Raw genomic sequence first — 15,153 nt, 5'->3', positions numbered from 1 at the left:
ATCCATCTGGTCCAGGGTTTTTGTTTCTTTTCATACCAAACACTACTTTATGAATTTCATCCAAGGAAAAAGGGGACAATAATTCCTCTTTGTCTTGGGCAGATATTTTATCCATTTCCATATCCCTCAATGATATGTCAGAATCCTCAGGATGTCCAAACAGATTTTTATAAAAGTTAGTAATATATTCCATCAGGTTATCCTTTCCTTCTATGATCCCTTCATCTTGTTCTAGGGAAATTATCCTGTTTTTTCTCCTCCTCCCATTCACTCTTGCATGATAGTATCTAGTATTTCCATCTCCATCTTTTATTTCTTTGTCTTTAAATCTCTGCAACCACTTCATTTCTTCTTGTGTCATAATTCTTTTCAGCTGCATTCTAAGCTCTTTTTGCTCAGTTCTTTCTGCAGCAGTCAGTCCCATTCTCTCTGCTCTCTTATCAATATCATCCAATTCCTTAATAATTTCTGTTTTAATTTTCCTGTACCAAGCATCCATATTTTTATTCCACCCCTTAGCTTTTTTCCTCAATTCCCTCATCCTAAATTGCCATCTGTCCAACACATCTCCGCTATACCTACGATTTCATGTTTTAAATATCAGTTCCTTAAAGCCCTCTCTCAAAAACCAACCATTTTCATATCTGAAAATATATTTGGTCAGTTGTGCTTCCCCTGTATCTAGGAACAGAGGAGTATGATCAGAGATCTCCCTAGCCCAAGCTTGTAAAATGGCAAAGGGATATTTTTCCTCCCATGCAGGACACATCAGCACCCTATCCAGCTTCTCATAAGTGGGATCCTCTTGGTTATTAGCCCAAGTGTACTATCTTCCATTCAAAGGAAGCTCTCTAAGCCCTGCTTGTTCAATAATTAAACATAAAGGACCATTATTCATTTGCCATAGGTTTGTTTTTCTCTTTATGGTTTCTGATAATGTTAAAGTCTCCTCCAACCAAACAGGGCAAAGGGTTATCATGATATAGTCTAGCTAATTCAGCAAGGAAACCAGCTTTCCCTTCCTTTTGCGCATCCCCATAAATTGTAACTAAATTCCAGTGCATTTTAATATTTTTGTCAAAGACCAAGACTCTAAGGAAATATTGTCCTTTTTCTATGTGTTCAACTTCAAACAGATCCTTATTAATGCCCACCAGGATTCCCCCTGACATTCCTCTAGGGGGATTCCAACACCAATGATAGTTTTTCCCCCCACACATATTATGCAATTCATTTTTTGTGAAATCTTGCTTGATTGTCTCAGAGATCCCCACAAAATCCAACTTATGGTCTATGACCATTTCTCTAATGTATCTTTTTTTTGTGATCTTGCCCAATGCCTCTAACATTCCAGAAAACCCCCTTCATTTTTAAGTAGATTCCTTCTAATTTCAATACTTCCTAATTTTTTCTACTTAAGAACTTCTAATCTACCTTTCTCCTCAAATACAACGTATTTCAAATTAAGAGAACTAAATAGTCTTTTTTCCTTTTTTCCTTCTCAAGACCCCAACCCCAACAGATTGCTTCACACAGCTCAACGCTGGTGAGCTTTTCCTTCCTCCTTTCTTCCCAGAGAAGAATCCCTTAAGGTTTTTAATTGTTGCTCCTTTAACTCCATATCAGAGTTTTCCAAGTCAGAGCACAAATCATCAAAAGTCACATCCCCAGTATTAATATGTACTAGAGTGTCATTATTTTCTCCCATTCCTTTTTTGCTCCAACCTCCTCATCTATTTTTTCTCTTTTAACATTCTGGAAGTACATTTCCCTTCTGGCTCTCTCCATTTTATTAATAATATCAATATTCTTATCAATCATATCAATAGAGTACCCCAAATCAATCCCCACCATAGAACTAATATGTAACAATGAAGGGTTAGCACAGTCAAAAACAGAATCCTTACCATAGTTATCCCTTTCTTCAGCTCTGATCTTAGTCATCTCTTCTATTTTCTGATCTTCTCTTCCTTTGTTCCTCAGGCTCCTCTTAATTTCCACTTCTCTCTCCTCCCCTTCTTTCTCTGTGGCCTCAGCACCATGCAGATCAATCATTTTCTCACCCAGCGTACCTATCTATTCCTGGCTGGCATTATAGTCCGTTGGTTCATTGTATTTCCCTAATTCAGTTTCACTTTTTCTGTGTTGGTTTCCCCTCTCATAATCTTCTATGTCCATGTTAGCCAGCTCCATTTCATACTGCTCCCTGTTAACAGCCTCTTGAATTAGCTTCTGGATCTCCTCTTGTTGCTGATCGATCTTAGCCTGCATAGTACACTGTTTTTCTTCACAGTCTTTGATTTTCTGCCCAGCTTTGGTCCATAATGCTTGATGTCTAGCTTTATCCTCTTCCAGAGTCTTGATCTTATTAAACATAATGTCATTCTCTTTTTGCCACTTCCTTTTCTCAGCAAGCATTTCCTCTTGCCACAGCCTCATATTTTCCTCCATTTGCATCTTCAATTTGCCCATTTTCTCATCTACCTCCTCACTCTGCTTGAGAGACAAGCATCCCAGAGAAATGTTCCTGTGATCATTTCCTTCCATCCTGGTTCTCTTCCTATTTTCAGAATCCCCATCTCCATCTTCTAAATTATGAACATTTTCATTTTTCCTCTTGTCCTCCTTGTACCAGCCAGCTTCTACCACCACCTCCACTTCAACCCCTACCCTGAACATGAGCAAATCAGGGGCAGTGATTCCCACATGTGGTGGGATTTTCTCCACATCTCTGACCCCACATTTGACCCTCACCTTTTCTTCATTGACTGTGTCCATGTCCACTTCCAGCACAGGCCCCACTGCAGCAGAAACTTCACAAATGCCCAAAAAATGTCTGAAGCAGTCAGGAACCCTACTTATTTTAACCCAGACAATATGTATTTTCCCCAGAGCCAGGTGATCCAGGGACCATGGCTGTACCTTAATGACCACCCTAGTCCCAAGCAGATTAAAGTCATTAAATTTAGCCAGTTCCACCAACTTTGCCTTATTGGGGAACCTCATCATGAAACCATTTTGTCCAAATTCTTTAACTCTCCACTGCCACCCCCAATCAAACATCTCACCCATAGCTTTTGTAAGCTCAGTTTCATTGATCTTCCCTTCCCTGACAATCACCATTCCTAAAGGGTTGGTATGCTCAGCAACAAGCACATCTTTGCAACTCTGAACCAGAAGGATCCCCAACCCTTTAGCAGCATACCCAACATATTTTGGGACTGGTTTTATTTGTTTCAGCAGATTACAATCAGTAGTGATATGATTTTCCCTACCACACACCAAACAATGTCCAACCTTACATTCCCTAGTGGAGTGTCTTGGATCTTTGCATTTGCCACAAACTTGCTTGTTGATTCTCTCCCCACCCTTCCTGCTTTCGTCCAAATTGAGCTGCCAACTGCCTTTTCCCCCCTGTTTCTTCACATCTGCTGATGGATCTTGGTCCCCTCTTCTATCAGCTTTCTGCAGGAAATTGCTCTTGTTTTCATCCCTCCTTACTGTCTCTCTATCAGGCTGATTTTCCATAGATTTTCCAACAGATCTTTCAATAATCTCCTTATCTCCTCCTTTCAGACCCTGAACTAGCTGAGACAGCAGGGAAGTCAACAGCTGCTGTTGAGTACTCTGACCTTGCCCCAACCCATCAGTCTCCTTCTCCTTCCCCACACCTGAATTCTCAGTCACATCAGTTTCCTTCTCACTTTTATCACCCATAGTCTCTGTATTCACTGTCTTGGCTTGCCATTTCAGATCTTCACCCCTATCCTCTGCGGCATAATCCTCATCCTCTCCATCTCCTCTGCCACCCCTATATCCACCACCAAATCTACCAAAGCCTCTCCCCCAATTGCTAAATCTGTCCGTCGTATTGTGTCTACCTCCTGTCCAACCTTCCCCCTGTTGTTGCTGTTGAATCTACCTCTGCCAAATCCTCCATCTCCACCACGATAAAATCTAGGGCCTCCAAAACCTCTGCCCAAATTTCCAGCCATCTCCTCTCCTGACGGCGGCGAGGTGGAAGGGGAAGGAAACCCTAGTTGATGTTGAGTCCTCTCACTCTCATCTCCTTTTATAGACGTCACCCCACCCATCCTATCCTGGGTCGTGGATTCCCCCAGCCCGTTGGGCCCCCACCATTCCAGGCCCAGCTCTAGATCCATATTCAAATCTCTTCCAACAGAGCCCCCAAAAATAATCAGGGGTCTCTCCAGTTCATCTTTTTCAACCATCTTATTTCCTTCCTCAACTGGGGTGCCAGGTGTTGGGGAACGTAGCAGAAATTCAAAATTTTCCTACGTGTCACCAAGATCTATCTATGGAGAGACCAGCAACGAGTAGAAAGAGAGTGCATCTACATACCCTTGTAGATCGCTAAGCGGAAGCGTTCAAGTGAACGGGGTTGATGGAGTCGTACTCGTCGTGATTCAAATCACCGATGATCCTAGTGCCGAACGGACGGCACCTCCGCGTTCAACACACGTACAGCCCGGTGACGTCTCCCACGCCTTGATCCAGCAAGGAGAGAGGGAGAGGTTGAGGAAGAATCTGTCCAGCAGCAGCACAACGGCGTGGTGGTGGTGGAGGAGCGTGGCAATCCTGCAGGGCTTCGCCAAGCACCGCGAGAGAGGAGGAGCACTTGGGAGAGGGAGGGTTGCGCCAGGGGCAAGGGTGAAGCTCCCATGCGCCTCCCCACTATATATAGGGGTGGAGGGGGCTGGTTTCTTGCCCTCCAAGTCCATTGGGGCGTTGGCAAAGGTGGGAGGAAAGAAATCCCATCATTTCCTTCCCCACCGATTGCTATCCCCCCTTTTTAGGGATCTTGATCTTATCCCTTTGGGATATGATCTTATTCCTTCTAAGGGGGAATCTTGGTGCGCCTTGACCAGGGGTGTGGGGCCTTTCCCCCACTATCCACGTTCATGTGGGTCCCCCCATGCAGGTGGGCCCCACTCCGGAACCTTCTAGAACCTTCCCGGTACAATCCCGAAAAATCCCGAACATTTTCCAGTGGCCAAAATAGGACTTCCCATATATAAATCTTTACCTCCGGACCATTCCGGAACTCCTCGTGACGTCCGGGATCTCATCTAGGACTCCGAACAACATTCGGTAACCACATACAAACTTCCTTTATAACCCTAGCGTCATCGAACCTTAAGTGTGTAGACCCTACGGGTTCGGGAGACATGTAGACATGACCGAGACGTTCTCCGGTCAATAACCAACAGCGGGATCTGGATACCCATGATGGCTCCCACATGTTCCACGATGATCTCATCGGATGAACCACGATGTCAACGACTTAATCAATCCCGTATTCAATTCCCTTTGTCTATCGGTATGTTACTTGCCCGAGATTCGATCGTCGGTATCCAATACCTTGTTCAATCTCGTTACCGGCAAGTCACTTTACTCGTTCCGTAACACATCATCCCGTGATCAACTCCTTGGTCACATTGCGCATATGATGATGTCCTACCGAGTGGGCCCAGAGATACCTCTCCGTTTACACGGAGTGACAAATCCCAGTCTCGATCCGTATAAAACAATAGATACTTTCGGAGATACCTGTAGTGCACCTTTATAGTCACCCAGTTACGTTGTGACGTTTGATACACCCAAAGCACTCCTACGGTATCCAGGAGTTACACGCTCTCATGGTCGAAGGAAGAGATACTTGACATTGGCAAAGCTCTAGCAAATGAACTACACGATCTTTTGTGCTAGTCTTAGGATTGGGTCTTGTCCATCACATCATTCTCCTAATGATGTGATCCCGTTATCAACGACATCCAATGTCCATAGCCAGGAAACCATGACTATCTGTTGATCACAACGAGCTAGTCAACTAGAGGCTCACTAGGGACATATTGTGGTCTATGTATTCACACGTGTATTACGATTTCTGGATAATATAGTTATAGCATGAATAAAAGACAATTATCATGAACAAGGAAATATAATAATAATACTTTTATTATTGCCTCTAGGGCATATTTCCAACAGTCTCCCACTTGCACTAGAGTCAATAATCTAGTTCACATCGCCATGTGATTAACACTCACAGGTCACATCACCATGTGACTAATACCCAAGAGTTTACTAGAGTCAGTAGTCTAGTTCACATCACTATGTGATTAACACTCAATGAGTTTTATGTTTGATCATGTTGCTTGTGAGAGAGGTTTTAGTCAACGGGTCTGAACCTTTCAGATCCGTGTGTGCTTTACAAATCTCTATGTCATCTCCTAGATGCAGCTACCACGCTCTATTTGGAGCTATTCCAAACAACTGATCTACTTGGAGCTATTCTAAATTATTGCTCCATTATATGTATCCGGTCTCTCTACTCAGAGCTATCCGGATAGGTGTCAAGCTTGCATCGTCGTAACCTTTACGACGAACTCTTTTACCACCTCCATAATCGAGAAAATTCCTTAGTCCACTAGTTACTAAGGATAACTTTGACCGCTGTCCTGTGAGCCATTCTTGGATCACTCTTGTACCCCTTGACTGACTCATGGCAAGGCACACTTCAGGTGCGGTACACAGCATAGCATACTGAAGAGCCTAAGTCTTAAGCATAGGGGACGACCTTCGTCCTTTCTCTCTATTCTGCCGTGGTCGAGCTTTAAGTCTTAACTTCGTACCTTACAACTCAGGCAAGAACTCCTTCTTTGACTGGTCCATCTTGAACACCTTCAAGATCATGTCAAGGTATGTGCTCATTTGAAAGTATTATTAAGCATTTTGATCTATCCTTATAGATCTTGATGCTCAATGTTCAAGTAGCTTAATCCAGGCTTTCCATTGAAAAACACTTTCAAAATAACCCTATATGCTTTCCAGAAATTCTACGTCATTTCTGATCAACAATATGTCAACAACATATACTCATCAGAAATTCTATAGTGCTCCCACTCACTTCTTTGGAAATACAAGTTTCTCATAAACTTTGTACAAACCCAAAAATTTTTTGATCATCATCAAAGCATACATTCCAACTCCGAGATGCTCACTCCAGTCCTTAGAAGGATTGCTGGAGCTTTGCATACTTATTAGCATCTTTCGGGATTGACAAAACCTTCCGGTTGTATCACATACAACCTTTCCTCATTAAAATCGTCGAGGAAACAATGTTTTGACATCCTATCTGCAAGATTTCATAAATAATGCAGTAATCGCTAATATAATTCCAACAGACTCTTAGCATCGCTACGAGTGAGAAAATCTCATCGTAGTCAACTCCTTGAACTTGTCGGAAAACATCTTAACGACAAGTCGAGCTTTCTTAATGGTGACATTTACCATCATTGTCCGTCTTCCTTTTGAAATCCATCTGTACTCATTAGCCTTACGACCATCGAGCCGTTCTGCCAAAGTCTACACTTTGTTTTCATACATGGATCCTCTCTCGGATTTTATGGCCTCAAGCCATTTATTGGAATCCGGGCCCACCATCACTTCTCCATAGCTCGTAGGTTCATTGTTGTCTAGCAACATGACCTTCAAGACAGGATTACGTACCACTCTGAAGTAGTACGCATCCTTGTCATCCTACGAGGTTTGGGAGTGACTTGATCCGAAGTTTCATGATCAATATCATAAGCTTCCACTTCAATTGGTGTAGGTGCCATAGGAACAACTCCCTGTGCCCTGTCACACACTAGTTGAAGAGACGGTTCAATAACCTCATCAAGTCTCCACCATCCTCCCACTCAATTCTTTCGAGAGAAACTTTTCCTCGAGAAAGGACCCGATTCTAGAAACAATCCATATTGCTTTCGGATCTGAATTAGGAGGTATACCCAACTGTTTTGGGTTTCCTATGAAGATGCATTTTATCCGCTTTGGGTTCGAGCTTATCAACCTGAAACTTTTTCATATAAGCGTCGCAGCCCCAAACTTTTAAGAAACGACAACTTAGGTTTCTCTAAACCATAATTCATACGGTGTCATCTCATCAGAATTACGTGGTGCCCTATTTAAAGTGAATGTGGTTCTCTCTAATGCCTAACCCATGAACGATAGTGGTAATTCTATAAGAGACATCATGGTACGCACCATATCCAATAGGGTGCAACTATGATGTTCGGACACACCATCACATTATGGTGTTCCAGGCGGTATTAATTGCGAAACAATTTCCACAATGTCTTAATTGTGTGCCAAAACTCGTAACTCAGATATTCATCTCTATGATCATATCATAGACATTTTATCCTCTTGTCACAATGTTCTGCTACTTCACTCTGAAATTACTTGAACCATTCAATAATTCAGACTTGTGTTTCATCAAGTAAATATACTCAACATTTACTCGAATCATCTGTGAAGTAAGAACATAATGATATTCACTGCATGCCTCAGCACTCATTCGACTGCACACATCAAAATGTGTTACTTCCAACAAGTTGCTATCTTGTTCCATCTTACTGAAAATGAGGCTTTTCAGTCATCTTGCCCATGTGGTATGATTTGCATATCTCAAGTGATTCAAAATCAAGTGAGTCCGAACGATCCATTTGCATGGAGTTTCTTCATGCATATACACCAATAGACATGGTTCGCATGTCTCAAACTTTTCAAAAACGAGTGAGTCCAAAGATCCATCAACATGGAGCTTCTTCATGCGTTTTATACCATTATGACTTACATGGCAGTGCCACAAGTAAGTGGTACTATCATTACTATTTTATATCTTTTGGCATGAAAATGTGTATCACTACGATCGAGATTCAATAAACCATTCCTTTAGGTGCAAGACCATTGAAGGTATTATTCAAAAATAGAGTAACCATTATTCTCCTTAAATGAATAACCGTATTGCGATAGACATAATCCAATCATGTCTATGCTCAACGCAAACACCAATCTCGGTGGTAGAGGGAGCGTGTGATGCTTGATCATATCAACCTTGGAAACACTTCCAACATATATCGTCAGCTCACCTTTAGCTAGTCTCCGTTTATTCCGTAGCTTTTATTTCGAGTTACTAACACTTAGCAACCGAACCGGTATCCAATACCCTGGTGCTACTAGGAGTACTAGTAAAGTACACATTAACATAATGTATATCCAATATACTTCTATCGACCTTGCCAGCCTTCTCATCTACAAAGTATCTAGGGTAATGCTGCTCCAGTGGTTGTTCCCCTTATTATAGAAGCACTTAGTCTCGGGTTTGGGTTCAACCTTGGGTTTCTTCACTAGAGCAGCAGCTGAATTGCCGTTTCATGAAGTGTCCCTTTGTTCCCTTGCCCTTCTTGAAACTAGTGGTTTCACCAACCATCAACAATTGATGCTCCTTCTTGATTTCTACTTTCGCGGTGTCAAACATCATGAATATTTCAAGGATCATCATATCTATCCCTGATATGTTATAGTTAATCACGAAGCTCTAGCAGCTTGGTGGCAATGACTTTGGGGAAACATCACTATCTCATCTGGAGGATCAACTCCCACTCGATTCAAGTGATTGTTGTGCTCAGACAATCTGAGCACAAGCTCAACGGTTGAGCTTTTCTCCCTTAGTTTGCAGGCTAAAAAAATCGTCGGAGGTCTTATACCTCTTGACGTGGGCACGAGTCTGAAATCCCAATTTCAGCCCTCGAAACATCTCATATGTTCCGCGACGTTTCGAAAACGTCTTTGGTGCATCTACTTAAACCATTTAATTGAACTATCACGTAGTTATCAAAACGTGTATGTCCGATGTTCGCAACATCGACAAACGACGTTGGGGTTCAGCACACTGAGCGGTGCATTAAGGACATAAGCTTTCTACTGATCGCATAATCGCTACTATCAACTTTCAACTATATTTTCTCTAGGAACATATCTAAACAGTGGAACTAAAGCGCGAGCTTACGACATAATTTGCAAAAGGTCTTTTGACTATGTTCAGGATAATTAAGTTCATCTTATGAACTCCCACTTAGATAGACATCCCTCTGGTCATCTAAGTGATCACATGATCCGAGTCAACTAGGCCGTGTCCGATCATCACGTGAGACGGACTAGTCATCATCGGTGAACATCTTCATGTTGATCGTATCTACCATACGACTCATGCTCGACCTTTCGGTCTCCGTGTTCCGAGGCCATGTCTGCACATGCTAGGCTCGTCAAGTTAACCCTAAGTGTTTTCGCTGTGTAAAACTGTCTTACACGCGTTGTATGTGAACGCAAGAATCCATCACACCCGATCATCACGTGGTGCTTAGAAGCGACGAACTGTAGCAACGGTGCACAGTTAGGGGAGAACACTTCTTGAAATTTTGTAAGGGATCATCTTATTTACTACCGTCGTCCTAAGCAAACAAGATGCATAAACATGATAAACATCACATGCAATCAAATAGTGACATGATATGGCCAATATCATTTTGCTCCTTTTGATCTTCATCTTCGGGGCTCCATGATCATCATCGTCACCGGCACGACACCATGATCTCCATCATCATGATCTCCATCATCGTGTCTTCATGAAGTTGTCACACCAACGACTACTTCTACTTCTATGACTAACGCGTTTAGCAATAAAGTAAAGTAGTTTACATGGCGTTCTTCAATGACACGCAGGTCATACAATAAATAAAGACAACTCCTATGGCTCCTGCCGGTTGTCATACTCATCGACATGCAAGTCGTGAATCCTATTACAAGAACATAATCAATCTCATACATCACATATTATTCATCACATTCTTCTTGGCCATATCACATCACATAGCATACCCTGCAAAAACAAGTTAGACGTCCTCTAATTGTTGTTGCATGTTTTACGTGGCTGCTATGGGTTTCTAGCAAGAACGTTTCTTACCTACGCAAGACCACAACGTGATATGCCAATTGCTATTTACCCTTCATAAGGACCCTTTTCATCGAATCCGTTCCGACTAAAGTGGGAGAGACTGGCACCCGCTAGCCACCTTATGCACCAAGTGCATGTCAATCGGTGGAACCTGTCTCACGTAAGAGTACGTGTAAGGTCGGTCCGGGCCGCTTCATCCCACAATACCGTCGAAACAAGATTGGACTAGTAACGGTAAGCATATTGAACAACATCAACGCCCACAACTACTTTGTGTTCTACTCGTGCAAAGAATCTACGCAATAGACCTAGCTCATGATGCCACTGTTGGGGTACGTAGCAGAAATTCAAAATTTTCCTACGTGTCACCAAGATCTATCTATGGAGAAACCAGCTACGAGTAGAAGGAGAGTGCATCTACATACCCTTGTAGATCGCTAAGCAGAAGCGTTCAAGTGAACGGGGTTGATGAAGTCGTACTCGTCGTGATTCAAATCACCAATGATCAAGTGCCGAACGCACGGCACCTCCGCGTTCAACACACGTACAGCCCGGTGACGTATCCCACGCCTTGATCCAGCAAGGAGAGAGGGAGAGGTTGAGGAAGACTCCATCCAGCAGCAACACAACGGCGTGGTGGTGGTGGAGGAGTGTGGCAATCCTGCAGGGCTTCGCCAAGCACCACGGGAGAAGAGGAGTACTTGGGAGAGGGGGAGGGCTGCGCCAGAACTTTGTGTGTAGCTCCCATGCGCCTCCCCACTATATATAGGGGTGGAGGGGCTGGTTTCTTGCCCTCCAAGTCCATTGGGGCGTTGGCCAAGGTGGGAGGAAAGAAATCTCATTATTTCCTTCCCCACCGATTGTTATCCCCCCTTTTTAGGGATCTTGATCTTATCCCTTCGGGATATGATCTTATTCCTTCTAAGGGGGGATCTTGGTGCGCCTTGACCAGGGGTGTGGGGCCTTGCCCCCACTACCCACGTCCATGTGGGTCCCCCCATGCAGGTGGGCCCCACTCCGGAACCTTCTAGAACCTTCCCGGTACAATACCGAAAAATCCCGAACATTTTCCGGTGGCCAAAATAGGACTTCCCATATATATAAATCTTTACCTCCGGACCATTCCGGAACTCCTCGTGACGTCCGGGATCTCATCCGGGACTCCGAACAACATTCGGTAACCACATACAAACTTCCTTTATAACCCTAGCGTCATCGAACCTTAAGTGTGTAGACCCTACGGGTTCGGGAGACATGTAGACATGACCGAGACGTTCTCCGGTCAATAACCAACAGCGGGATCTGGATACCCATGATGGCTCCCACATGTTCCACGATGATCTCATCGGATGAACCACGATGTCAAGGACTTAATCAATCCCGTATTCAATTCCCTTTGTCTATCGGTATGTTACTTGCCCGAGATTCGATCGTCGGTATCCAATACCTTGTTCAATCTCGTTACCGGCAAGTCACTTACTCGTTCCGTAACACATCATCTCGTGATCAACTCCTTGGTCACATTGCGCATATGATGATGTCCTACCGAGTGGGCCCAGAGATACCTCTCCGTTTACACGGAGTGACAAATCCCAGTCTCGATCCGCATAAAATAATAGATACTTTCGGAGATACCTGTAGTGCACCTTTATAGTCACCTAGTTACGTTGTGACGTTTGATACACCCAAAGCACTCCTACGGTATCCAGGAGTTACACGCTCTCATGGTCGAAGGAAGAGATACTTGACATTGGCAAAGCTCTAGCAAATGAACTACACGATCTTTTGTGCTAGTCTTAGGATTGGGTCTTGTCCATCACATCATTCTCCTAATGATGTGATCCCGTTATCAACGACATCCAATGTCCATAGCCAGGAAACCATGACTATCTGTTGATCACAACGAGCTAGTCAACTAGAGGCTCACTAGGGACATATTGTGGTCTATGTATTCACACGTGTATTACGATTTCCGGATAATACAGTTATAGCATGAATAAAAGACAATTATCATGAACAAGGAAATATAATAATAATACTTTTATTATTGCCTCCAGGGCATATTTCCAACACCAGGAGCCCCAATTGGAATTTCATGGATCACTACATCTCCAAAATCAAGACCTACTAATTCATACCAAGGCGGAATAGGGTATATAGCACCTTTTTTCATATGTTCATAGACAATTCATGCATCCATTCTATCACGTCTGACATTATTAACCACAAATTTATTCCCAATCCCCTCTATATTCTTTCTACGAGACTCATCCCCTACCTTCTCACAAAATCCATTGCAGTCATCTGCATTCTGGGATTTCAACCCAATTTTTTCTTTGCTTTTGTGTCAGGGCCTAATTTCCCCTTTGTTTCTTCCCATTCTAGCATTACCCACCTCAATCGAAATGGTAGAGACTAGGTATTTGGGATTTGGAAACATACCTTTGGCGAGGGAAGTGGAATCCCCCTCTTCCTCCGCCTCAGAGTCCTCACCGGCCAGCAACCAGAAGCGGTTCCCAGCCGGCGAGCACCCTACTAGCGGCGGGAGAGGGCAAGGAGGCGAGGCGAGCGCCTCGGAAAGCGAGGGGAGCGGCGAGGAAGTGAAGTCGTCGTCCTCCTGCGCCTTGGCGTCGCCATCACCACCATCTCTTCCTCTGCGTCCTCCTCGATCTCGATCGAAAGCCACCGGGAGCCTGGAGCCGGAATCCCCACCACCACCTCCTGCGGGGGCATCTGCGGCTGCAACGGCGGCGGTGCCCTCGGCTGGATCAGGCGATAGCGGAGGGAGCGAAACACCCTCCACTTCTCCCGCTGCATCGGATCCAGAGATTCCGCTTCCAACATCGCCCAGAGGAGCACTCCCATCGCCGGCTGTCGATCGTAGTTGGGGAAGCAGCGAAGGATCTCCTCCCCCCTGAGCTTGTCTCGCACCATCCCGGAGGCGTCGTTGAGGGCCTTCGCCGTCGGGAACCACCGATCGATCTCTTGAAGTCTCCCCATCAGCACCTCGTCGCCGTCCGCCAGCGCCCACATCTGTTGCTGGCGCGTCGTCATCGAACCCTAGCTCTGTGGGCAGCGCGTCGCGGCGGCGATTTTGGATCGGATCTGCGAGAGTGGAAGTGGTGGAGGAAGTGGAGACGAGCCGGTGCGTCGGCCTGATAACCCCTCTCCCCACACCCCTGTCGCCATTAACCTCCTCGGGAACCGCCACCAGAGCGCCCCACCCGTCAGCCGCCGCAAAACGCGCCAAGTGGCAAGGGAAAGCCACCATCCGTCCCTCCCTGATCTCCTCATCATCTGGCCAGCTTCGTGCATCGACCACCACATCCTCACCGTCGACGAGCTCCAGCCGCCTCCCCCGCCGGCGAATCGCACCCGGTCGGAAGATTAACAGCGCCGAGCCGAGGTTGGGAACGTAGTCGCACCGAACGCGCAGGTCGCTCGCAGCGTGGGCATTGCACGGGAGCGTGGCGCACGAGAAGCGTGCATCGCACGGGAGCGCGCGTCACACGGAATGCATCCTTTCTCCTGCACGGCTTGACTTGTCGCCGGCATCCCAAGGGACCGAAGTAACCAAGGAAGCGAGGAGGCTCACAAATGAAGAGAAGCTAACACAGTCCTAAACTGAGTGGACAATGAGACCAGAGAGACTGAACACAAAAGAATGAGAAAAATCAACCGAAGGTCTGAGTACTGACAAAATAAGTAAATTGTCTAGGTTGATAGATATAACCCTACCATATCTATCTACGGGCACATACAATTATATTAACTTGACGCTACTTTCAAATCAATAGACAACATATTATAAGGATAATGGGAAAAAAAAGGTGAGGAGGTTGGGTTAAAAACTAGAGCCATAGGCAAGGAAAAACATGAAAGATAGATACTAGAAGAAATATGAGATATGCATAATCAAATTGAAGAATAGGAGAATATTTGCTTAACATTGAACAACATGTAACTTGTAATAAAGCGGTATGAAACAACGCGAAGAATAATGAAGGACCAGGGATGAATTAACAACGTGTTAGAGAAGAATCAAGATTAGTTTGTATGCTCATGCATACCATTTATGATATAAATGCTGGACTGGACAAAGATTGGATGAACTTAATAAAGTATTCAAGAATTGAGGAGTAGGGGATTAATAGGCTAATCGGCAAGTTAACCCATTAATCGGATGATTTATTAGTTTATTGGCTACTCGGTGACCCTAAGAGTAGGGATTAAACGACAAGTTAAATGGTTAATCGGACGAACTCTTGAACGGGGGTATAATACAATAGCGCGGTTTACCAATACTACAGATGATTGGCATGACATTGTTCGCT

The sequence above is a fragment of the Triticum dicoccoides genome, chromosome 4B (genome assembly GCF_002162155.2).
Source record: "Triticum dicoccoides isolate Atlit2015 ecotype Zavitan chromosome 4B, WEW_v2.0, whole genome shotgun sequence".
Lineage (NCBI taxonomy): Eukaryota > Viridiplantae > Streptophyta > Magnoliopsida > Poales > Poaceae > Triticum > Triticum dicoccoides.
This window is presented reverse-complemented; position numbering follows the sequence as displayed.